Genomic DNA, 27,117 nt, shown 5'->3' on the forward strand with positions numbered 1-27,117 from the left:
ATCATGACGTCATTTCATTGCTTTAACAGAATCCCCTCCTCTCGACCGGGACAAAGTGAGGTGAAAAGTTCATTCTAACTTACTAACACACTCCCAGGTAACTTTTGACCCCTCAACATTATCGATCACCACTGAGCTGACAGTTCTAATTAACAGATAACCTATGGTTGAACCCACAGAAACTTAGCTCTGGGGTTTTTAGATAAGACAGTGAGTGCATTCCTAGGTTAACGACCTTATGGGTTGGGGACTGTGAAAACACATTTGTTTCTTCCTAGTTGGAATGGTGTTCATTAACTTTAATTACTCCTTGTCCATGTCACACAATCACATCGTATGAACTCATTGTAAATCGGATATAATAAAACAGAGTATTTTATTTGTAACTAAGTTTACTTAAAGTTCCATTTAAAATGATTTGTTCAGTCATTTAATCATAATTTTACCAACAGTAATACAATAAGAATAACGAGGCTAAATACAGGGAGCATCAGTACAGAGTCAGGGTGTAGGGGTACAGGCTAGTTGAGGTAATCTGTACATGTAGGTGGGGGCAAAGTGACTATGCATAGGTTACAAACAAACAGCAGCAGTGTACAAAAGGGAGGGGGAACGGGGGTGGGGGTCAATGTAAATTGTCCGGTGGCGATTTTATGAATTATTCAACAGTCTTATGGTTTGGGGGGGGGGGGGGGGGTAGAAACGGTTAAGGAGCATTTTGGTCCGAGACTCGGCGCTCCAGTACCACTTGCTGTGTGGTCTGACAATTTTATAGGCTTTCCTCTGACACCGCCTGGATGGCAGGAAGCTTGGCCCCCGGTGATGTACTGGGCCATTCACACCACCCTGCCTTACGGGCAGATGCCGAGCAGTAATAGGTCATCTGTCTGGCCCAGCGGCTTTGTGAACGTTGACCTGTTTAAAGGTTTTGTTCACATTATTACACAGTCATCCAGCACAGCTGGTGCTCTCATGCATGCTTCAGGGTTGCTTGCCTCGAAGCGAGCATAAAAGGCATTTAGCTCGTCTGGTAGGCTCACGTCACTGGGCAGCTCGAGTCTGGGTTTCCCTTTGTAGTCTGTAATAGTTTTTAAGCCCTGCCACATCTGACGAGCTTTAGAGACGGTGTAGTACGATTTAATCTTAGTCCTGTATTGATGCTTTGCCTGTTTGATGGTTCGTCTGAGGGCATAGCGGGATTTCTTATAAGTGTCCGGATTAGTCTCCCGCTCCTTGAAAGCGGCAGCTCTAGCCATTAGCTCGATGAGAATGTTGCCTGTAATCCATGACTTCTGGTTGCGATATGTACGTACAGTCACTGTGGGGACGATGTCAACGATGCACATCCGTGTCTTGCATTCCTCAATGCCATTGGATGAATCCCGGAACATATTCCAGTCTGTGCTAGCAAAAGGGTCCTGTAGTGTAGCATCCGCGTCATCTGACCACTTCCGTATTGAGCAACACGGAAGTCACTGGTACTTCCTGCTTTAGTTTTTGCTTGTAAGCAGGAATCAGGGAGGATAGAATTATGGGCAGATTTCCTAAATGGAGTGCGATGGAGAGCTTTGTATGCATCTCTTTGTGTTGAGTAAAGGTGGTCTAGGATTTTGTTTTTTCCCTAGTTGCACATGTGACATACTGGTAAAATGTTGGTTAAACTGATTTAAGTTTGCCTGCCTTAAAGTCCCCGGCCACTAGGAGCCCCACTTCTGGGTGAGCATTTTCTTCTTTGCTTATGGCCTTGTAGAGTTGGTTGAGAGCGGTCTTAGTGCCAGTATCGTTCTGTGGTGGTCAATAGACGGCTACGAATAATATAGATGAGAACTCTTGGTGACAGTGTGGTCTACAGCTTATCATTAAGTATTCAGGGGCCAAATGGGATCTAGTCATTCTGCATTAACACACGCTCCCTTGGCAGGGCTAAATGGGATCTAGTCATTCTGCATTAACGCCCGCTCCCTTGTCAGGGCTAAATGGGATCTAGTCATTCTGCATTAACACCCGCTCCCTTGGCAGGGCTAAATGGGATCTAGTCATTCTGCATTAACACACGCTCCCTTGGCAGGGCTAAATGGGATCTAGTCATTCTGCATTAACGCCCGCTCCCTTGGCAGGGCTAAAACACGACAGATTGCAGCACCCAAAGAAAAGAACACATTTACACAGGACAAAAATAGGTAACATTTTTCCAAGTATGAACTGACAGCGACTCGATGTAGTCAGAGGTGCCTACCTAGCAGATTGATTTATTTTACAATTTTTTGCTCCAAAATCAAAACAAACCCGCAAACAAGAAAACTTATATTTTAGAGGATAGGAGAACTGAGATGGTATCACCAAGTTAAATTTGTTGAAAAAAAAAAAAAAAAACTCTGTACTACATCAGACACATCTCATTAATTTGAGTCAGTAATGCCCAGAGCACGCTGACTCCACATCTTGGCCATGTTCTGTTATAATCTCCACCTGGCACAGCCAGAAGAGGACTGGCTTGCCCTCATAGCCTGGTTCCTCTCTAGGTTTCTTCCTAGGTTCCTGCCTTTCTAGGGAGTTTTTCCTAGCCACCGTGCTTCTACATCTGCTTTGCTTGCTGTTTGGGGGTTTCAGGCTGGGTTTCTGTACAGCACTTTGTGACATCGGCTGATGTAAAAAGGGCTTTATAAATACATTTGATTGATTTTCCACAACATGTTCATTGATCCTCTCGTTTTAGTAGGGTCTGCTTTGTTCGACATGTTAGGAGTTGAGACATAAATAGGGTATTATTAGAAAGGTCAAGGTCTCCTCTATTCCAGTCAAATAGTGTCTCAATGTGTTTCGGTGTCCATATGACCGATTGTGTTGGACCAAACCTCAAATGCAAATAGCAAGTTAACACTGCTTGTTGTCAAAGAGGAAGAAGATAATTTTGTGTCTGTTGCGAGTGGCATGGGAAGGGGCTTGGCGTCTGTGACGTGACCCCCCCCCAAAAAAAGAAGCAGTTGACAGCATAATTTTCAATTTAAGTTTTTATGAATATACAACTGAATTTTTAACATTGATTTCCAATGGTATTGTATTTAATCTGGTAAAAGCTGCTGAATGTGTCCAAAAACTGCAATTTATTTGTAGATGATCTACCAGGGTTTGCCCTGCCTACTATCCTGTAATGGCTAATGGAGCACGTTACAATCTGCTAGCAACAGTCCGCTCACACTCACCACTGCTCAACTCCATAGTAATTCGTAGAGTTGAGTTTAAGGCCTTTGTGCAGACTGTACGTCAGATTCTGTCTTTTACGATTATCACGTCACTGTATGTGATATGAATTAAAATCTTGATATCAAGCTGGTTAAATTGGTACAGGCTTACGTCAACATCAGCGGTGTATTTGATCTATGCACCAGCAGCGCAAGCCTCTCTCTACGGTTATGCGCGAGAGAAGTGAGTTCAGGAAAAACTGAACATATGAATCTTTAAAAAAAAGTTTACACATATAAACTTCATATGTCCCAAGTCAGAATCAAAAGAAGCTTCCCCAAAATAACATGGTGGAAGGTTTATTTTGTTTAGATATTTTCTGCATTTATCAAAATCCCATCATGTAAACAAGATTATTAGGGAAATCGTTCCTTCTTGCACAGCATGTAAATGTTTAAAAATCAAACTGTTATATTACTCTGACAAATTGTGTGCTCAAGTGTTCCTATTGGTCAGTCACTGGGATCAGCTCGGAACACCTGACACGATAAAGACACCGCCAGAACGAACGGTCAGAGCCTACGACCTAGACCCCGTTACACTGAACGAGCCAAGATGTCCAACAATCGTTTACGATTAAAAAAAATTGCCAACGATGTGGAAGTGTCTGCAAAATCACAGCATAAGACAGCCAAAATCATAGTCTGTAGAGGGTTTAAGGCCGGGAATACAATACACAACATTGACATGAATTCGCTACATTTTTGCCATCTCAGACGAATACGAATGATCTGGCTGAAATCCTATGAACTTGGGCTAGGATCATTACGTCGAGACTCGCATAGTTTGAGCAGGTCAAGGACGCACCAATGACGGCTGTTCTGTTCTCCAGACCCCTGTCGGATGTCCTGACATGTCCTACATTTTGGGTTTGCATGTTATAGTATGAGCAGTGCTTCAGCATGATTGGGCAAGGACTGCTCCCAATAGCCATTGAGCATTCAGCATGTGAGACGAAAACAATTGGGCGGATTCAATTATGTTGAGCCCAGGCCGATGCCTGTCACATCTGGTGAAAACGGGGAGGGAGGCATGTCCTTCTCAAATGGAGCAGCTCTGTCATTTTGTCAACAAGGCAGCATGGTGCATCGTCCATAAACATTCATATATTTTACATAAAATACATATTTTAACATTTTCTAATTCGTTTTCATTGGGAAGGAAGAAAAATACGTTTTTATCAAAAGCAACCCCTTTTGCAAAGGAAACCACAGAATCCTTGGTACTTACATAAAACCTCCACTCACCCGAGGCAACAGGCAAAGCAAAACGAACCAATATTACATCAGTGTCCTACATTACATGACAGAAATAAATAAAAATATAACGACATGAAATCAAGACCATATTCTGCGCCTCAATACTTTAAAAAAATACATCTGCACATATTTGTTTTCTTCCTATGACAACCGAGAAAAGCAGGACAGGATCAACTAGGAACTCATTGTGTGAACACCCTCGTCCTGTGGTTTTAGGGTGGATGGGAAGAAAGATTTGGGGCCAAGGACATCGGGAAATGTGAGCACGTCCAAGTTGTTACGATTTCAGAAGTCGTGTAGTGTATACCGAGCATAAGACAACTAAGGCAAAGAACGGCCTACTGTTACAATTACTAGATATTTAGCAACACATCAAATATTGTTCATAGCCCATTTCGTTATCAGTGGCTAACACATTGATATAATGTTAAGTCTGGGCTGGCTAGTCATTTCAACCTTTCTGCATATCGCTACCTATCTAGCTTGCTAATTATCTAGCTGGGCCCGTGGCTAACATAACACACCCGAGCTAGCCAGTTATCTTGCTAGCTATTCAGCTATTTCAAATCAAACAGCAGCCCGAATGTGAAGCTAGCTTTCGTCTACGGCTAACTAGCTAGCTACGGTCGTTAGCGTGATCCGACTCATAGAACAAAGAGACGCCTATCTCTCTGTTATTGTCAATAAACACTTACCTTTACACCGGAGACTCTTCATATAGCTATTTCTTCTAATATAAAAGGAAGGAGTTGTTTGGGATGATAATAAGTAACAATCAGCGGTCAAAGCAAGCGATAGACCACTCCGACTAGCTGGATAGTGAGAGATATTTTCTTCTTCTTCTTCTTCTCCAAAACATAGAAATACAACGAGGCCTTACCGGAAATACGTCGATTCGGATATGTAGCTACGTCATCGTGTTGTTATGAGAGATGAAAATGATCATCTTATTCATAATAAATACAAATACAGGACAATTGGAAGGATGAGAAAACTGAGGACAACGTATGGGTTGATGTTAGGCTCATTGTATATTTATATTAACAAAACTGGAAAGTTAAACTTAAAAAAAAATAATGTAAAAACATGTTTACATTCATTAAATCAATAGGGGGAATTCAAAAATAACTCACACTAGCTGCTTTTTAATTTTATTTCTAGAAAATGTAGATTGGTTTAGACTGTTGATAAGAACCCTCCACCGGTAATGTTATCAACTTTACCCACAAATAAATCTGGTTAGTGTACAGTGCATCCTCATTTTATTGCGTTACAGCCTTATTCTAAAATGTATTAAACTGTGTTTTCCTCATGAATCTACACAAAATACCCCATAATGGCAAAGCAAAAACAGGTCTTTAGAATTTTTTGCAAATGTATGAAATAAAGAAAAACATATCACATTTAGTATGAGAAAATGTATGCTCTCACTACTGCAAGTCTCTCTGGATAAAAGTGTTTGCTAATTGACAAATGTAAATGTATCACAAACTCAGTACTTTGTTGAAGCATCTTTGGCAGTGATTACAGCCTTGAGTCTTCTTGGGTATGATGCTACAAGCTTGGCACACCTGTATTTGGTGAGTTTCTCCCATTCTTCTCTGCAGATCCTCTCAAGCTCTGTCTGGTTGGATAGGGAGCGTTGCTGTATAGATATATTTGCACATATGGGCATTTCCACCGCATAGTACATTTTACTGACACAAAAAGATCTGTTCGACATTTATAAAATTGTCCCGACACTTCCTATTTCTTCAGCTGTTGTGATTGTTTTTATTATTATGGCATGACTTTACTGTGGATGTAAATGTGGTTACTGTTCCGACCAGCAAAATACATTTATGAACCGGTTCCAACCAAAACAAAAGTACCAGTTTTTGTAATTAATAAATCCTATCTGATAACTCTAGTAGCTTAAACTCTTAGGAAAAAAAGGTTCCTTATAGAACCAAAAAGGGTTCCATCGCATGCTTCATACAGAGCATTCGGAAAGTATTCAGACCCCTTCCCTTTTTCCACATTGTTAAGTTACAGCCTTATTCTAAAATGAATTGATTTAAAAAAAAAATCCTCATCAATCTACACAAAATACCCCATCAAGACAAAGTAAAAACAGGTTTTTAGAAATGTTTGCAAATGTATTAAAAAATAAAAATAACTGAAATACCTTATTTACATAAGTATTCAGATCCTTTGCTATGAGACTCTGTTTTTCAGCGGCAGGGACTGGGAGACTAGTCAGGATCGAGGGAAAGATTAATGGAGCAAAGTACAGAGATCCTTGATGAAAACCTGATCCAGAGCACTCAGGACCTCAGACTGGGGTGAAGGCTCACCTTCCAACAGGACAACGACCCTAAGCACACAGCCAAGAAGCAGGAGTGGCTTCAGGACAAGTCTCTGAATGTCCTTGAGTGGCCCAGCCAGAGCCCGGACTTGAACCTCTTGAGAGACCTGAAAATATCTGTTCAGCGATGCTCCCCATCCAACCTGACAGAGCTTGAGAGGATCTGCTGAGAAGAATGAGAGAAACTCCCCAAATACAGGTGAGCCAAGCTTGTAGCATCACACCCAAGAAGACTTGAGGCTGTAATCGCTGCCAAAGGTGCTTCAGCAAAGTACTGAATAAAGGGTCTGAATACTAATGTAAATGTGATATTTCAGTTTTTTTTATATACATTTGCAAACATTTCTTAACATGTTTTTGCTTAGTTGTAATGGGATTTTGTGTGTATATTGAGGGGGGAAAACTATTTAATCCATTTTTGAATAAGACTGTAACGTAACAAAATGTGGAAAAAGTAAAGGGATCTGAATACTTTCCAAACACACTGTAAATGGAACCCTAGAGGTTCTATATAGAACCCTGTCGGAACCCTAGAGGTTCTATATAGAACCCTGTCGGAACCCTAGAGGTTCTATATAGAACCCTGTCGGAACCCTAGAGGTTCTATATAGAACCCTGTCAGAACCCTAGAAGTTATATATAGAACCCTGTCAGAACCCTAGAGGTTCTATATGGAACCCTGTCAGAACCCTAGAAGTTATATATAGAACCCTGTCAGAACCCTAGAGGTTCTATATAGAACCCTGTCAGAACCCTAGAGGTTCTATATAGAACCCTGTCAGAACCCTAGATGTTCTTCTTCAATGAGCCCTGCATGGTGCCATGTATGAATTATGGCTACTATTATTAATTATTAAATCATAATATTTTGAGCTTAGAATATAATTTAATAAACAATTTAATAAATGGACAAAAGAATAACCGTTTTAATTTGTCATTATATGCAAACATCATTTGGAAATATGCACTGGTTGCCAGGGAGGCATCTTTGTTTGACCCTGTACCGGTACCCCCTGTATATAGCCTCTACATTGACTCTGTACCGGTACCCCCTGTATATAGCCTCCACATTGACTCTGTACCGGTACCCCCTGTATATAGCCTCCACATTGACTCTGTACCGGTACCCCCTGTATATAGCCTCCACATTGACTCTGTACCGGTACCCCCTGTGTATAGCCTCCACATTGACCCTGTACCGGTACCCCCTGTGTATAGCCTCCACATTGACCCTGTACCGGTACCCCCTGTATATAGCCTCCACATTGACTCTGTACCGGTACCCCCTGTATATAGCCTCCACATTGACCCTGTACCGGTACCCCCTGTATATAGCCTCGTTATTTTATTGTGTTACTTTTTTTTCTTAAACTTTAGTTTATTTAGTAAATAGTTTCTTAACTCTATTTTCTTAAAACTGCATTGTTGGTTAAGGGTTTATAAGTTTTTCAATTCACGGTAAGATATAGCAACCTCAGGAGGCTGAAGAAATTTATTCTGGCCCGCAAGACCCACAAACTTTAACAAATGCACAATGGAGAGCATCCTGTCGGGCTGTATCACCGCCTGGTACAGCAACTGCACCGCCCGCAACCGCAGGCCTCTCTGGAGGTTGGTGCAGTCTGCCCAACACATCACCGGGGGCAAACTACCTGCCCTCCAGGACACCTACACCACCCGATGTCACAGGAAGGCCATAAAGATCATCAAGGATAACAACCACCCGAGCCACTGCCTGTTCACCCCGCTATCATCCAGAAGGCGAGGTCAGTACAGGTGCATCAAAACAGGGACCGAGAGACTGAAAAACAGCTTCTATCTCAAGGCCATCAGACTGTTAAATAGCCATCACTAGCCGGCTACCACCCGGTTACTCAACCCTGCACCTGAGAGGCTGCTGCCCTATATACAGTGCCTTGCGAAAGTATTCGGCCCCCTTGAACTTTGCGACCTTTTGCCACATTTCAGGCTTCAAACATAAAGATATAAAACTGTATTTTTTTGTGAAGAATCAACAACAAGTGGGACACAATCATGAAGTGGAACGACATTTATTGGATATTTCAAACTTTTTTAACAAATCAAAAACTGAAAAATTGGGCGTGAGCAAACAGGCAAACAGGAAAACGCTCATCCAGAGGTGGCGCTCCTAGTAGCCAGGGACTTTAATGCAGGGACACTTAAATCCGTTTTACCTCATTTCTACCAGCATGTTAGAGAAAAAAAAACTCTAGACCACCTTTACTCCAAACACAGAGATGCGTACAAAAGCTCTTCCACATTTGGCAAATCTGACCATAATTCTATCCTCCTGATTCCTGCATACAAGCAAAAACTAAAGAAGGAAGCACCAGTGACTCGGTCAATAAGAAAGTGGTCAGATTTTAAAATAAAAAAATATATTTAAAAAATATGTATTTAACCAGGTAGGCCAGCTGAGAACAAGTTCTCATTTACAACTGCGACTCAGGTCTGAATAGTTGAATCGTAAAAGTTTTGTGATAGTTTCTGGTTATTAATTTTTGGTTTGATTGTTTAGGTAACACCAGTGAATTGGAACAGGAAGTTAAGGTATTCTAACATTATAATCTGTTTCCATGTCAGGTCGGTAAAGGGGATTGCAGGTTGAGTTTATTTTATTTTAAAGGGACAGTGCACATTAATCACAGTTGTGTGTGTCTAATGGCAGGGTTTTCCTATCAAGCATTTTCAGAGACTGTTTGCAGACAGACTGAATTCGGATTTAATGTTACAAAGCAAGCTTGGAGCGCACGTTCAATTAAATATAATGAACCATTGAGGAAATGTAAAACTAATGATTGGAATTATCATTATTAGGTTTATTAGGTTTGAGAAGATTTCCATGTTTCCGTGTTGCCCAGATATCTTAAAGGGGTACACTCACATATGGAATATTCTAAGTTTTATTTTCTGAGTTTTGATTAAACACGGGAATTATTTTGATAAGGGAATGTTCTGGGAACCTGGGATACAACATGTAGAAAATGTTAGATGGTTTTTCTTTAATTTGTCTAATATAGTATGAAACACGACTGTAAAAGGGTGGTATGACCTTTGACCTCTATCATTGCTTTCTGTTGCGGTCTGATCAGCCTCATGGAAAGGGCCATTTGAATAATGATTTTGAGGTCATCTGTGATACTGATTTTAAAGGTAATTGATAATTATGAATGAGTTTATAGTTCTTTGACATAGTTGCAATTTGAACCAATGAGAAGACAGAAATGGCATAGCCTTGGATTAATGGTAGACTTATGTTAAGTATCAAGAACCTAATCCAAGCCAACAGGACAGGGATATATGACATCTGTGGGGATTCAGGATTATTGAGAGCATCGAGATAACTTTAATCAACCTATGTAATAACCTTAGAGATTGCCACCATAGACAGGTGATTTTTCTACAATCCATGAGTTCAGACAGGGAGACAGTGAGACACTTAGTCAATATTTGGAAACAGAAAACCATATTTGATACTGCCTGCTATGAGTAAGAGCGACAGACAGAAGGAAGGGCAGACGGAGGAGCCCTCCCCACACTGCTGAGACTTTGCAGAGAGAAGATAGAAGTGATACCGAATGGGTAGATAACAGGGGAATGAAAGCTTAGTTGGTTTCGGGAGCTAAGATGTTAGACACTGAACCATGGTCTAGAAATGATTGACATAAGGATAATTGACTAATCTTACCTAAACCATTGTTATGCGGCAATATGGGCAGGGCCATGTATCAAGAGGGGGTAGGTTAGGATACTTTGTGGCCTATTGGATAATAAAAAAAAAAATGTGTAATAGATAAATAGAGCAAATATAGCAATAATTTAAATAATGGATAATGCCAGACAGAACAAGTAGACATAGAAGTTGAAGATATACTAGCAGAACACATGAGAAGACTGTTTGTTAACCAAACCCGTATGTCCAAGATTTTGTGTCCGACAGGTGAATTACAGGAGAAGGTGATTCACTCAATGCAACCAGGAGACTGGGTATGGATCCAGTCCCTGAGGAGAATAGACGGGAAGCAGGCCCGTTGGGAGGGGCCATACCAACTACTCCTGGTGATAGCCTTCGCGGTGGGTTCATATCACACATTGCAAGAGGGTAAGACACACGGACACTGTCAAACAATCACAGAGTTAGGAGAAGAACCGAATACCAATAGGGTTCGGGGGTTACCTCTCTACGGTACCATTCCGGGTAGAAGAGGTTAGGGCCAGTGATAGTGCTATAGCCAGCCAGAATATAAGCAGAGCCCCTAACAAAACAGATTCTGACCGTGGAGACGTCCAGAGCCAAGGGCCAGTGTAGATAGTTCAGATGAAAGATCTAAAGGAAGTGATTGAGGTGGAAACTGGTTATGGGGATTCTAACCTATGGTTAGAATGGATTCAGTATACAGCCAGATCAGTAGCGAAAGAAGAATGTTATGCCTGTGCCACAGCGGCAGAGTAGCCTAGCGACAGGGCGGCAGAGTAGCCTAGTGGTTAGAGCGTTGGACTAGTAACCGCAAGGTTGCAAGTTCAAACCCCCGAGCTGACAAGGTACAAATCTGTCGTTCTGCCCCTGAACAGGCAGTTAACCCACTGTTCCTAGGCCGTCATTGAAAATAAGAATTTGTTCTTAACTGACTTGCCTAGTTAAATAAAGGTAAAATAAAATAAAAAAACCTCAGTTGACAACCATTCCCTTTCCATTTGATGGAATTGATGCACCGAGGGGAATGGCCTGTATGGTAAAGCTGTTCATGGAGGCAGGGAAGCCAGACAATGACAGTTGCATTGATCTGCATTATCTGTACCCCCATGTGCCCATTACATCCAGACTTTCCCCTTTCACAGTTACAGGAGGACATTATTATTGTATGGCTCAATACATCACACACGGGTGGGACGTAGGGGAAGTAAGAACATGCAATAGGACAGAGAATGTTACAACCGACAAGACAATGAGGGAGTGGTTGGTTGTGTGGAGATCTGAAGCTGTGGCCTAACCTGCCTAGAAAATTGAACCGGTATTTGTGCACTAGTGCAGTTAGGCATAACTTGTCAAACACAAAGACCTAGGGCCAGGTAGAAGAGAGAGAAGGAGTGCTCCGTCAGGATCTTTTGACAATAGAGTTTACATTGATAGCATTGGAGTTCAAAGCTAGGAATCAGATATGGGCTGGATGGGAATCAGATATGGGCTGGATGGGAATCAGATATGGGCTGGCTTGGAATCAGATATGGGCTGGATGGGAATCAGATATGGGCTGGATGGGAATCAGATATGGGCTGGTTTGGAATCAGATATGGGCTGGCTTGGAATCAGATATGGGCTGGGTTGGAATCAGATATGGGCTGGGTTGGAATCAGATATGGGCTGGCTAGGAATCAGATATGGGCTGGATGGGACTCAGATATGGGCTGGATGGGAATCAGATATGGGCTGGCTTAGAATCAGATATGGGCTGGATTGGAATCAGATATGGGCTGGATTGGAATCAGATATGGGCTGGCTTGGAATCAGATATGGGCTGGCTAGGAATCAGATATGGGCTGGATGGGAATCAGATATGGGCTGGATGGGAATCAGATATGGGCTGGCTTGGAATCAGATATGGGCTGGCTAGGAATCAGATATGGGCTGGCTAGGAATCAGATATGGGCTGGCTTGGAATCAGATATGGGCTGGCTTGGAATCAGATATGGGCTGGCTTGGAATCAGATATGGGCTGGATTGGAATCTGATATGGGCTGGATTGGAATCAAGCATCTTCTGGTGGTCAACTTTCAATTAAAATGTAGATTGGATCAATTATATCTACTATAACCAACAGCGTTTCATCAACTATACTAGAGAGGCGATAAAAGGTTTAGCAGGACAAACCGCGGCAACTAGTTTGATGGTATGGCAGAATAGAATAGCCTTGGATATGTTACTGGCTGAAAAGGTTGGGGTGTGTGTGTGAAATTCGGAGCAGAATGTTGTACTTTCATCAACAATAACACAGCTCCAGACGGATCAGTGACCAAGGCCCTGGCTGGTTTAACCACATTAGCTCACGAATTAGCAGAGAACTCTGGGGTGGATAATGCTCTAACAAATTGGTTTGACAGTATGTTTGGGAAATGGAAAAATGTCCTAATCAGGGTGTTGTGGGCAACTTTCACCTGTATGAGTGTTTTGGTTCTGTGTGGATGTTGTTTGGTTCCCTGTGTGAGAGGTTTGATTACCAGGACTCTGGAGAGGTCAACAGATGGTGAGGTATGGACTGATTCCAAGCTCCGGCCAGTGGGATGACGAATACGGGCCTCCAGGCCTAGGAGATGGCTCCGTTTCTTGTAATACGAGGGGCCCATGTTGGATGAGACTGTTTTTGAGGGTTAAGACTGTTTTTTAATGAAGATTGTAATATAAGATATAATAAGATTGTAGTATCTATATATATATATATCTATATATATATAATATATAATATATAACAGTCATTGATGAATATCGAATGTACATACATGTATTGGTTTGAATTAATCTTGGATACCATTTAAATTTCCAGATAGTACATGAGGTATCAGTGTGTATTATTTAGTCATTAACGGTGGATTGATAATGGGATTTATTTGATCACGTGAATGATTAGAATATTCCACCCTGAAACCATATGATTGGATGCAATTGATTAGAATCATGAGATTATTCTAATGATGTGTGTGAGTATGTTAGCGTGAATGTGTGTGAGAATGTTAGCGTGAATGTGTGTGAGTATGTTAGTGTGAATGTGTGTGAGTATGTTAGTGTGAATGTGTGTGAGTATGTTAGTGTGAATGTGTGTGAGTATGTTAGTGTGAATGTGTGTGAGTATGTTAGTGTGAATGTGTGTGAGTATGTTAGTGTGAATGTGTGTGAGTATGTTAGTGTGAATGTGTGTGAGTATGTTAGTGTGAATGTGTGTGAGTATGTTAGTGTGAATGTGTGTGCGTGAGAAGCCAGTATAAAATGAATGGTTTTGTATAACCAACCAGCGCTCCCGTAAATAAACTTTCGTAGCTGGGCCTCCGTCTGATTAATTTCAACCAGTTTCTTACAAATTCTGGGCTTCAGGCTGAGTAGTTAATTGAATTGGGTTATGAACATTGAGAACATAATTCTCGTGACAACACCTCCCTCTGCAACTGGATCCTGGACTTCCTGACGGACCGCCCCCAGGACCGCCCCCACTGCTTTGCATCTGACCGTAAGGCACTACAGACGGTAGTGTGTATGGGCCAGTACATCACTGGGGCCAAGCTTCCTGCCATCCAGGACCTATATAATAGCTGGTGTCAGAGGAAGGCCCTAAAAATTGTCAAAGACTCCAGCCACCCCAGTCATAGACTGTTCTCTCTGCTACCACACAACAAGTGTTGCCGGAGTGCCAAGTCTAGGACCAAAAGGCTCCTTAACAGCTTCTACCCCCAAGCCACAAGACTGCTGAACAATTAATCAAATGATCACCGAGACTATTTACATTGACTACCCCCCATTTGTTTTGTACACTGCTGCTGTTCTCTGTTTATTATCTAAGCATAGTCACTTCACCCCTACCTCCATCTACCTCCATCTACAAACTACTTCAACTAACCGGTAGCCCCGCACATTGACTCTGTACCCTAACACCCTGTATATAGCCCCGTTATTGTTATTTTAGTGTGTTACTTTACTTTAGTTTATTTGGTAAATATTTTCTTAACTCTTCTTTAACTGCACTGTTGGTTAGGGGCTTGTAAGTATGCATTTCACGATAAAGTCTACACTTGTATTCGGTGCATGTAACAAATGTTTGATTTGATCGAGGAAAATAACACTGTGCCTTGCGTGAAAGCCTCTGTTTTTCCGGATGACAGGGGCCGATGTGAGCAGAACATTTAAACGTTAACAATCACACACAGAATACCAGGGAACATTCTCAAAAATCTCAATCTATCCTTGTCCCGGTCTGTAATCCCAGCAGGTTTCAAGATGACCACCAATGTCCCTGATCCAAAGAGCTCCAAAGTAACCTGTCTAAATGATTATCGTCCTGTAGCACTCACATCAAATGCTTTGAAAGACTGGTCATGGCTCACATCAACAGCATCATCCCAGACACCCTAGACTCACTCCTCACTCATACCATCTCAATCTCAATTGCACTTCAAGAGGGAAAATACCTATGTGAGAATGCTATTCATTGACTACAGCTCAGAGTTCAATACCATAGTGCCCACAAAGCTAATCACTAAGCTAAGGACCCTGGGTCTAAACATCTCCCTCTGCAACTGGACCCTGGTCTTCCTGGTGGGTTGGCCCCAGGTGTTGAGGGTAGGCAACAACACTTCCACCATGCTGACCCTCAAAACGGGAGCCCCCCCCCCCCCCTTCCCGCTGTTTCCTGTAGTCGACAATCAGCTCCTTTGTTTTACTGACATTGAGGGAGAGGTTGTTGTCCTGGCCCAACACTGCCAGGTCTCTGACGTCCTCCCTATAGTCTGTCTCATCGCCATGGGTGATCAGGCCTACCACCGTCGTGTCGTCAGCAAACGTGATGATGGAGTTGTGAGTAAGCAGGGAGTACAGGAGGGGATTGAGCACGCACCCCTGAGGGGACGGTGGAGGTACCTACTCTCAACAGCTGCGGGCGGCCCGTCAGGAAGTCCAGGATCCAGTTGCAGAAGGATGTGTTCAGTCCCAGGGTCCTGAGCTTGGACCTACACACAGTATCACCTCCTTGTAACTGTACACTAAACATGGGGATTATAAACATGGACACTGTAAATGACATGAGTTTTATAATATGGAAATGTGAAGTGCACATTTGGCCTCACGGGTGTGTGGTTTGCTTGTAATGACATCAAAGCGGTATTTATTATAATCCTCAACGTCTCATCGTTCAGAACACATCGACTCCTCTCCATTTACAGAATTCCTCTCTCAGACAACAAATGAGCAAAAGTTGTCCAATTAGGGGGAGGGATGGGGGAGCGTCTTGTCGCGCACGGTGCTCACTCTGAGCGTCTGTCAGTCTCTAAACCCATGCTGCGCTGCAAAGCCAAGAGCCTGAGTTCTGACGCCATGTTACTGTACGGGGACTGCGTTCCAATTTAGGCACGTATCAATGATAGAATCTGCCATTTCAACCTGTAAACAAGTTGTAAAGGGTTATACGTTTTTTTTTTTTTATTAAAATGACGTTAAAAAATTACAAATATTCAAGAAATTATCAAATTGTTTGTAAGCGTTCAAATTTGATGAAACTCAACCGGTCCTGTTTTTCTGTGATGAAGACACTTCTACCCGGGGCAAAACACGTAGCCTGTGGAAGGTACTGCTCCAATCAAAAGGGATGGCCGTCAGAAAGTGATATGTGTTCACAGTTATCTGAAACGCACCACAAATAGAGACTATACAGCCATTTCAGACACATCATCTTCCAATAGTTACTAGTTAGAGTTTAGACTTCTTCATCGGGGACATCTTCTCCATCTTGAAAGCCAGGCTCATGTCTCCTTCAGCTTCCCTGACACGAAGGACATGGTGGGCTTTAGTCCCCCCGGAGAGAGAGAGACCACGCGTTACTAATGACAGCCACACCACATTACTAATGACAGCCACACCACGTTACTAATGACAGCCACACCGCGTTACTAACGACAGCCACACAGCGTTACTAATGACAGCCACACAGCCTTACTAATGACAGCCACACAGCCTTACTAATGACAGCCACACAGCGTTACTAATGACAGCCACACAGCCTTACTAATGACAGCCACACAGCGTTACTAATGACAGCAACACCGTGTTGCTAATGACAGTATACTCAACATGTATTACTGTGAAGAGAGCACCACAACATGTATTACTGAGAGCTAGAGTGGCGATGAGGACTAGTGAAATATTGATTTGAAAAGCATGATTTTTGTGGATTAGATGAGCACTAGGCTGGTCCCAGATCTGTTTGGATTAGATCAGCACTAGGCTGGTCCCAGATCTGTTTGGATTAGATCAGCACTAGGCTGGTCCCAGATCTGTTTGGATTAGATCAGCACTAGGCTGGTCCCAGATCTGTTTGGATTAGATCAGCACGAGGCTGGTCCCAGATCTGTTTGGATTAGATCAGCACGAGGCTGGTCCCAGATCTGTTTGGATTAGATCAGCACGAGGCTGGTCCCAGATCTGTTTGGATTAGATCAGCACGAGGCTGGTCCCAGATCTGTTTGGATTAGATCAGCACGAGGCTGGTCCCAGATCTGTTTGGATTAGATCAGCACGAGGCTGGTCCCAGATCTGTTTGGATTAGATCAGCACGAGGCTGGTCCCAGATCTGTTTGGATTAGATCAGCACGAGGCTGGTCCCAGATCTGGGCGGTGTGTTCAACGCTACCTGCACTGCCCCATGATCCACACTCTTGCATGCTCACTTAGAACGTGGAAACATCAACAGAACACACAGGACAATGTAATACTACTGAAGTCTAGTCATACTGCCAAGGTTCAGTTTATTGTCATGAATGTAAAAATATTGGCCCTGCAGTCAATCAACACAAAACATGAATGACTTTTGGAGTTGCCTGCATTCTCCAACAAATGTAACTGAAGCACAGATTAGGTAGCACCAAGGAAGCCTGGGGTCGTTGCAATATACACCAAATGTAATGGAAGCACAGATTAGGTAGCACCGAGGAAGCCTGGGGTCGTTGCAATATACACCAAATGTAATGGAAGCACAGATTAGGTAGCACCGAGGAAGCCTGGGGTCGTTGCAATATACACCAAATGTAATGGAAGCACAGATTAGGTAGCACCGAGGAAGCCTGGGGTCGTTGCAATATACACCAAATGTAATGGAAGCACAGATTAGGTAGCACCGAGGAAGCCTGGGGTCGTTGCAATATACACCAAATGTAATGGAAGCACAGATTAGGTAGCACCGAGGAAGCCTGGGGTCGTTGCAATATACACCAAATGTAATGGAAGCACAGATTAGGTAGCACCGAGGAAGCCTGGGGTCGTTGCAATATACACCAAATGTAATGGAAGCACAGATTAGGTAGCACCGAGGAAGCCTGGGGTCGTTGCAATATACACCAAATGTAATGGAAGCACAGATTAGGTAGCACCGAGGAAGCCTGGTGTCGTTGCAATATACACCAAATGTAATGGAAGCACAGATTAGGTAGCACCGAGGAAGCCTGGGGTCGTTGCAATATACACCAAATGTAATGGAAGCACAGATTAGGTAGCACCGAGGAAGCCTGGGGTCGTTGCAATATACACCAAATGTAATGGAAGCACAGATTAGGTAGCACCGAGGAAGCCTGGGGTCGTTGCAATATACACCAAATGTAATGGAAGCACAGATTAGGTAGCACCGAGGAAGCCTGGGGTCGTTGCAATATACACCAAATGTAATGGAAGCACAGATTAGGTAGCACCGAGGAAGCCTGGGGTCGTTGCAATATACACCAAATGTAATGGAAGCACAGATTAGGTAGCACCGAGGAAGCCTGGGGTCGTTGCAATATACACCAAATGTAATGGAAGCACAGATTAGGTAGCACCGAGGAAGCCTGGGGTCGTTGCAATATACACCAAATGTAATGGAAGCACAGATTAGGTAGCACCGAGGAAGCCTGGGGTCGTTGCAATATACACCAAATGTAATGGAAGCACAGATTAGGTAGCACCGAGGAAGCCTGGGGTCGTTGCAATATACACCAAATGTAATGGAAGCACAGATTAGGTAGCACCGAGGAAGCCTGGGGTCGTTGCAATATACACCAAATGTAATGGAAGCACAGATTAGGTAGCACCGAGGAAGCCTGGGGTCGTTGCAATATACACCAAATGTAATGGAAGCACAGATTAGGTAGCACCGAGGAAGCCTGGGGTCGTTGCAATATACACCAAATGTAATGGAAGCACAGATTAGGTAGCACCGAGGAAGCCTGGGGTCGTTGCAATATACACCAAATGTAATGGAAGCACAGATTAGGTAGCACCGAGGAAGCCTGGGGTCGTTGCAATATACACCAAATGTAATGGAAGCACAGATTAGGTAGCACCGAGGAAGCCTGGGGTCGTTGCAATATACACCAAATGTAATGGAAGCACAGATTAGGTAGCACCGAGGAAGCCTGGGGTCGTTGCAATATACACCAAATGTAATGGAAGCACAGATTAGGTAGCACCGAGGAAGCCTGGGGTCGTTGCAACATACAGTGTTCAGACCCCTTGACGTTTTCCACATTATGTTACGTTACAGCCTTATACTAAAATGTATTAAAATGTTGTTTTTTTCTACATAAATCTACACACAACTACATAATCACAAAACAAAGACAGGTTTTGAGACATTTTTGCGTAAGTATAATTTTTTTTTTTTTTTTAAGAGCTCTACTCAGTACTTTGTTGAATCACCGTTGGCAGCGATTACAGCCTCCAGTCTTCTTGGGTATGACGCTACAAGCTTGGCACACCTATATTTGGGGAGTTTCCCCCATTCTTCTCTGCAGATCCTCTCAAGCTCTGTCAGGTTGGATGGGGAGTTTCGCTGCACAGCTATTTTCAGGTCTCTCCAGAGATATTTGGCTTCAAGTCCGGGCTCTGCAAATCCACTGTGTTCTTGGGGACCTTCAATGCTGCAGAAATGTTTTGGTACCCTTCCCCAGATCTGTGTCTCGACACAATCCTGTCTCGGAGCTCCGTGGACAATTCCTTCGACCTCATCGCTTGGTTTTGCTATGTCCTGAACTGTCAACTGTGGGACCTTATATAGACAGGTGTGTGCCTTTCCAAATCATGTCCAATCAATTGAATTTACCACAGACTCCAATCAAGTTGTAGAAACATCTCAAGGATGATCAATGGAAACAGGATGAACCTGAGCTCAATTTCGAGTCTCATAGCAAAGGTTCTGAATACTTATGTAATTTTTAAATTTGTAATGTATTTGCAAAACTTTCTAAAATCCTATTTTCGCTTTGTCATTATGGGGTATTGTGATGTCATTATGGGCTATTGTGATGTCATTATGGGGTATTGTGATGTCATTATGGGGTATTGTGATGTCATTATGGGCGATTGTGATGTCATTATGGGGTATTGTGATGTCATTATTTGGTATTGTGTGTAAATTAATGAGGACATTTAAAATAAATCTATTTTAGAATAAGGCGTAACAAAATGTGGCAAACGGGAAGGGGTCTGAATACTTTCTGAACGCACTGTAGGTAATCAGCTGAGGGCCCTGTATAACATGGGTGATCAGCTGACAGCCCTGTATAACATGGGTAATCAGCTGAGGGCCCTGTATAAAATGGGTAATCAGCTGACGGCCCTGTATAACATGCGTAATCAGCTGACAGCCCTGTATAACATGGGTAATCAGCTGACAGCCCTGTATAACATGGGTAATCAGCTGACAGGCCTGTATAACATGGGTAATCAGCTGACGGCCCTGTATAACATGGGTAATCAGCTGACAGCCCTGTATAACATGGGTAATCAGCTGACGGCCCTGTATAACATGGGTAATCAGCTGACAGCCCTGTATAACATGGGTAATCAGCTGACGGCCCTGTATAACATGGGTAATCAGCTGACAGCCCTGTATAACATGGGTAATCAGCTGACAGCCCTGTATAACATGGGTGATCAGCTGACGGCCCTGTATAACATGGGTAATCAGCTGACGGCCCTGTATAACATGGGTAATCAGCTGACAGCCCTGTATAACATGGGTAATCAGCTGACAGCCCTGTATAACATGGGTGATCAACTGACAGCCCTGTATAACATGGGTAATCAGCTGACAGCCCTGTATAACATGGGTAATCAGCTGACAGCCCTGTATAACATGGGTGATCAGCTGACAGCCCTGTATAACATGGGTAATCAGCTGACAGCCCTGTATAACATGGGTGATCAGCTGATAACCATAGAGTACTGCAGACAAGATTACACTGCCATCTCCTGGCATTAAATACTACTACCATTTTTTTCAAAGCTTGCAATAAACAAACACCTTTTCAGTTTGGTAAATAACACACTAGACTACATAACTGTCATTAACATCGAAGTTGAGACAGACATTATTTAGCGTACTGATTCATTGTCGAGGTCTCAAATGGAACCCTATTCCATATATATGCTACTTTTCATCATAGCTCTGTTGGCTCTAGTCAAAAGTAGTGCACTTTAAAGGGAACAGGGTGCCATTTGAGACAGCAGCCATTCACTCACGTCAGATAGGTCCCTCGGAGGTTGACGCCCAACATAAAGGTCCACCTTCTTCATGGGTGTCTCCAGGCTTCCTGGTTAATGGCACTGGAATGGTTCACCAGGATATCAGTACCTTTAAGGACCAAAGAGGAATTACTACAGTACAATAACTACAATACTGCATCTTTATACCTGACCAATAACTACAATACTATATGTTTATACCTGACCAATAACTACAATACTATATGTTTATACCTGACCAATAACCTTAGAGACAATACTACATGTTTATACCTGACCAATAACTACAATACTACATGTTTATACCTGACCAATAACTACAATACTACATGTTTATACCTGACCAATAACTACAATACTACATGTTTATACCTGACCAATAACTACAATACTATATGTTTATACCTGACCAATAACTACAAAACTATATGTTTATACCTGACCAATAACTACAATACTACATGTTTATACCTGACCAAGAACTACAATACTACATGTTTATACCTGACCAATAACTACAATACTACATGTTTATACCTGACCAATAACTACAAAACTATATGTTTATACCTGACCTATAACTACAATACTACATGTTTATACCTGACCAATAACTACAATACTACATGTTTATACCTGACCAAGAACTACAATACTACATGTTTATACCTGACCAATAACTACAATACTATATGTTTATACCTGACCTATAACTACAATACTACATGTTTATACCTGACCAAGAACTACAATACTACATGTTTATACCTGACCAATAACTACAAAACTATATGTTTATACCTGACCTATAACTACAATACTACATGTTTATACCTGACCAATAACTACAATACTACATGTTTATACCTGACCAAGAACTACAATACTACATGTTTATACCTGACCAAGAACTACAATACTACATGTTTATACCTGACCAATAACTGCAATACTACATGTTTATACCTGACCAATAACCTTAGAGACAATACTACAATGTGTTAACATTAACAGACACATTCTACCACACCAAGTCTGTGGCACCCTATTCCCCATAGGACTTTGGTCAAGAGTAGGGCACTATATGTTTACACTACTTTTTGTATTTTCTTCATCTCAGTGGGCTCCCGAGTGGCACAGCGGTCTAAGACACTGCATCTCAGTGGGCTCCCGAGTGGCACAGCGGTCTAAGACACTGCATCTCAGTGGGCTCCCGAGTGGCACAGCGGTCTAAGGCACTGCATCTCAGTGGGCTCCCGAGTGGCACAGCGGTCTAAGACACTGCATCTCAGTGGGCTCCCGAGTGGCACAGCGGTCTAAGACACTGCATCTCAGTGGGCTCCCGAGTGGCACAGCGGTCTAAGACACTGCATTTCAGTGGGCTCCCGAGTGGCACAGCGGTCTAAGACACTGCATCTCAGTGGGCTCCCGAGTGGCACAGCGGTCTAAGGCACTGCATCTCAGTGGGCTTCCGAGTGGCACAGCGGTCTAAGACACTGCATCTCAGTGGGCTCCCGAGTGGCACAGCGGTCTAAGGCACTGCATCTCAGTGGGCTCCCGAGTGGCACAGCGGTCTAAGACACTGCATCTCAGTGGGCTCCCGAGTGGCACAGCGGTCTAAGACACTGCATCTCAGTGGGCTCCCGAGTGGCACAGCGGTCTAAGACACTGCATCTCAGTGGGCTCCCGAGTGGCACAGCGGTCTAAGACACTGCATCTCAGTGGGCTCCCGAGTGGCACAGCGGTCTAAGACACTGCATCTCAGTGGGCTCCCGAGTGGCACAGCGGTCTAAGACACTGCATCTCAGTGGGCTCTCGAGTGGCACAGCGGTCTAAGACACTACATCTCAGTGGGCTCCCGAGTGGCACAGCGGTCTAAGACACTGCATCTCAGTGCTGGAGGCATCACTACAGACCCTGGTTCAGCGGTCTAAGGCACTGCATCTCAGTGCTAGAGGAGTCACTACAGACCCTGGTTCAGCGGTCTAAGACACTGCATCTCAGTGCTGGAGGCGTCACTACAGACCCTGGTTCAGCGGTCTAAGGCACTGCATCTCAGTGCTAGAGGAGTCACTACAGACCCTGGTTCAGCGGTCTAAGACACTGCATCTCAGTGCTGGAGGCGTCACTACAGACCCTGGTTCAGCGGTCTAAGACACTGCATCTCAGTGCTGGAGGCGTCACTACAGACCCTGGTTCAGCGGTCTAAGACACTGCATCTCAGTGCTGGAGGCGTCACTACAGACCCTGGTTCAGCGGTCTAAGGCACTGCATCTCAGTGCTAGAGGAGTCACTACAGACCCTGGTTCAGCGGTCTAAGACATTGCATCTCAGTGCTAGAGGAGTCACTACAGACCCTGGTTCAGTGGTCTAAGGCACTGCATCTCAGTGCTAGAGGAGTCACTACAGACTCTGGTTCAGCGGTCTAAGACACTGCATCTCAGTGCTGGAGGCGTCACTACAGACTCTGGTTCAGCGGTCTAAGACACTGCATCTCAGTGCTGGAGGAGTCACTACAGACCCTGGTTCAGAGGTCTAAGACACTGCATCTCAGTGCTGGAGGCGTCACTACAGACCCTGGTTCAGCGGTCTAAGACACTGCATCTCAGTGCTGGAGGCATCACTACAGACCCTGGTTCAGCGGTCTAAGACACTGCATCTCAGTGCTGGAGGAGTCACTACAGACCCTGATTCAGCGGTCTAAGACACTGCATCTCAGTGCTAGAGGAGTCACTACAGACCCTGGTTCAGCGGTCTAAGACACTGCATCTCAGTGCTGGAGGCGTCACTACAGACCCTGGTTCAGTGGTCTAAGACACTGCCTCTCAGTGCTAGAGGAGTCACTACAGACCCTGGTTCAGCGGTCTAAGACACTGCCTCTCAGTGCTAGAGGAGTCACTACAGACCCTGGTTCAGCGGTCTAAGACACTGCATCTCAGTGCTAGAGGAGTCACTACAGACCCTGGTTCAGAGGTCTAAGACACTGCATCTCAGTGCTAGAGGAGTCACTACAGACTCTGGTTCAGAGGTCTAAGACACTGCATCTCAGTGCTGGAGGCGTCACTACAGACCCTGGTTCAGAGGTCTAAGACACTGCATCTCAGTGCTGGAGGCGTCACTACAGACCCTGGTTCAGCGGTCTAAGACACTGCATCTCAGTGCTAGAGGAGTCACTACAGACCCTGGTTCAGCGGTCTAAGACACTGCATCTCAGTGCTAGAGGAGTCACTACAGACCCTGGTTCAGCGGTCTAAGACACTGCATCTCAGTGCTAGAGGAGTCACTACAGACCCTGGTTCAGCGGTCTAAGACACTGCATCTCAGTGCTAGAGGAGTCACTACAGACCCTGGTTCAGTGGTCTAAGACACTGCATCTCAGTGCTAGAGGAGTCACTACAGACCCTGGTTCAGTGGTCTAAGACACTGCATCTCAGTGCTGGAGGCGTCACTACAGACCCTGGTTCAGCGGTCTAAGACACTGCATCTCAGTGCTAGAGGAGTCACTACAGACCCTGGTTCAGTGGTCTAAGACACTGCATCTCAGTGCTGGAGGCGTCACTACAGACCCTGGTTCAGCGGTCTAAGACACTGCATCTCAGTGCTGGAGGCGTCACTACAGACCCTGGTTCAGAGGTCTAAGACACTGCATCTCAGTGCTGGAGGCGTCACTACAGACCCTGGTTCAGAGGTCTAAGACACTGCATCTCAGTGCTAGAGGAGTCACTACAGACCCTGGTTCAGCGGTCTAAGACACTGCATCTCAGTGCTAGAGGAGTCACTACAGACCCTGGTTCAGAGATCTAAGACACTGCATCTCAGTGCTGGAGGATTCACTACAGACCCTGGTTCAGCGGTCTAAGACACTGCATCTCAGTGCTAGAGGAGTCACTACAGACCCTGGTTCAGTGGTCTAAGACACTGCATCTCAGTGCTAGAGGAGTCACTACAGACTCTGGTTCAGCGGTCTAAGACACTGCATCTCAGTGCTGGAGGCGTCACTACAGACCCTGGTTCAGCGGTCTAAGACACTGCATCTCAGTGCTGGAGGCGTCACTACAGACCCTGGTTCAGAGGTCTAAGACACTGCATCTCAGTGCTAGAGGAGTCACTACAGACTCTGGTTCAGAGGTCTAAGACACTGCATCTCAGTGCTGGAGGCGTCACTACAGACCCTGGTTCAGAGGTCTAAGACACTGCATCTCAGTGCTAGAGGAGTCACTACAGACCCTGGTTCAGCGGTCTAAGACACTGCATCTCAGTGCTAGAGGAGTCACTACAGACCCTGGTTCAGTGGTCTAAGACACTGCATCTCAGTGCTAGAGGAGTCACTACAGACCCTGGTTCAGCGGTCTAAGACACTGCATCTCAGTGCTAGAGGAGTCACTACTGACCCTGGTTCAGTGAATTTACATGCCTGGAAGAAAAAACCTACAAAAAAAACAAGTGTTAAACAAATCAAAATATATTTTGTATTTGTTTATTTGAGATTCTTCAAAGTAGCCACACTTTTCCTTGATGACAGCTCTGCACAATCTTGGCTACTTTGAAGAATCTAAAATATATTTTGATTTCTTTAACACTTTTTTGGTTACTACATGATTCCATAATAAAGAAATAAAGAAAACCCCTTGAATGAGTAGGTTTGTCCAAACTTCTGACTTGTATTTTACTTCTGCCAGGTAAGCCTACTTTGAAGTTAACATCTATTTGAGAAGGTTTTGTGGAAAGTATTTCTGTCAACACACAAGATGGTTATCACAACAACTGGCTACACAAAACGAGCACACCCAAACACATTAAAGATCATAGATCAATTCAGCTTATATCTCAAGTTATAAAATGAACCTAACAAAATCAGCCCTACTGCCTATCAAGACCCCGATGGAGGACTCCATCTCTACTTACGGAATCCCAAACATTTCCATTTTAAATAGATTTCCTTCCTTACAAAAAAAAAGTCAGAAACTAACAGAACGTTCAACTCAATTCAAAACTGATATGTTAATGTAAGCGATCCTGGATAAAATTAACAAATTTACAAAGAGGGACAGACGTGGGAGGACAATCTGTACCAAACGTTAAATTGTATACTGTCTGCGGCTAGGGAACCCTGGCCTGTTCACTAGATGTGCTACCTTGTCCCGGACCTGCTGTTTTCAAATCTCTCTGTCACTACCACACCTGCTGTCTCGTCCTCTGAATGCTCGGCTATGAAAAGCCAACTGACATTTACTCCTGAGATACTGATCTGTTGCACCCTCGACAACTACTGTGATTATTATTCGACCCTGCTGGTCATCTATGAACATCTTAAAGAACGATCTGGCCTTAATGGCCATGTACTCTTATGATCTCCACCTGGCACAACCAGAAGAGGACAGGCCAACTCTCAGAGTCTGGTTCCTCTCTAAGCTATGACAACATTGGCACGTCCCTGACAGCTTTGAGTGCGATAGCATTCCCTATTCCACGACTTGCTCCTGTGATGAACAGGGTTTGTCATGCCAGCTTTCTGTAAGTCACCCACAGTAAAGAATGGGTTGAACTGTAGGATAGGCTAGTTCAGGACTGTTGCTGACACTATGGAACATTCAACCTGATCTCATAGTTTCACGTCCGGGATTTAATGTAATTGGTTGAACGTCTGGATGTTCCGCAGGCAGAACAGTTGAAACTGGAGACAGCCAGGAGTCATCAGGCTAGGCAAATCCTGAGGCATGGTCCTAGGTCTTCCGCGAGGGAAGGGAGAGAGAATTTGAGGGAGCATACTTCAATTCACACAGGACAGTAGATAAGACAGGATAATTACACCAGATAACAGACTGACCCTAGCCACCCGGCACATAGACTATTGCAGCATAAATACTGGAGGCTGAGACAGGTGGAGGTTCGGGGACACTGTGGACCTGTCTGTTGATACCCCCGGACAGGGCCAACCAGGCAGGATATAACCCCACCCACTTTGCCAAAGCACAGCCCCCACACCACTACAGGAATAT

At 43.9% G+C, this 27,117-nt stretch overlaps 1 protein-coding gene across 3 annotated transcripts in view; it reads right to left on the reverse strand.

The window, feature by feature from the left end:
* Positions 1-5,369, reverse strand: part of LOC110523071 (uncharacterized protein KIAA1958) — a 38,756-nt gene extending 33,387 nt beyond the window's left edge. For all 3 annotated transcript variants that reach the window (XM_021601482.2, XM_036976558.1, XM_021601481.2), the window contains exon 1: positions 5,198-5,369. The gene's annotated coding sequence lies outside the window, so the exon portion shown is untranslated. The remainder of the gene's footprint in view (positions 1-5,197) is intronic.
* Between the last annotated feature and the right edge of the window lie 21,748 nt (positions 5,370-27,117).

This window comes from Oncorhynchus mykiss, chromosome 5 (genome assembly GCF_013265735.2).
Source record: "Oncorhynchus mykiss isolate Arlee chromosome 5, USDA_OmykA_1.1, whole genome shotgun sequence".
NCBI lineage: Eukaryota > Metazoa > Chordata > Actinopteri > Salmoniformes > Salmonidae > Oncorhynchus > Oncorhynchus mykiss.